This window comes from Myotis brandtii, unplaced genomic scaffold (assembly GCF_000412655.1).
Source record: "Myotis brandtii unplaced genomic scaffold, ASM41265v1 scaffold536, whole genome shotgun sequence".
NCBI classification, from domain to species: Eukaryota; Metazoa; Chordata; class Mammalia; order Chiroptera; family Vespertilionidae; genus Myotis; species Myotis brandtii.
The window spans coordinates 3,985,616-3,985,901 of NW_005369967.1; the positions used below are offsets into that span (position 1 = coordinate 3,985,616).

At 58.7% G+C, this 286-nt stretch overlaps 1 protein-coding gene across 6 annotated transcripts in view; it reads right to left on the reverse strand.

Annotated features, from left to right (window-relative positions):
- The window catches only part of SLC8A3 (solute carrier family 8 (sodium/calcium exchanger), member 3), a 122,343-nt gene extending 122,057 nt beyond the window's left edge, over nucleotides 1-286 (reverse strand). For all 6 annotated transcript variants that reach the window (XM_014549166.1, XM_005877951.1, XM_014549165.1 and 3 more), the window contains exon 1: nucleotides 222-286. The gene's annotated coding sequence lies outside the window, so the exon portion shown is untranslated. The remainder of the gene's footprint in view (nucleotides 1-221) is intronic.

Consider the following 286-nt stretch of genomic DNA (forward strand, 5'->3'; position numbering starts at 1 on the left):
CATAAAAATGTCCACTTTCCTGGGCACCCTCCCCCCACGTCTTCAGGCACTAAGCCCTCAGGAAGGCAGCTCATATGAATGCTCTTGAGAAATAACTTAATTAACACCATTCTTCACAAGCTGGAACCCTCTTGGGGACACCCTCAAGCCCCCCAACCTCTGCCTCCCCTGCCTCGGCCGCCCGCTGCGGGGGAAGGGCAAGAGGCTCACCCATTACTCACCGTTTCTTCCCGGTCTCCCGAGCGGAGCGGACAAACGCAGGGGCGAGAAAGGCGTGCGAAGCCCC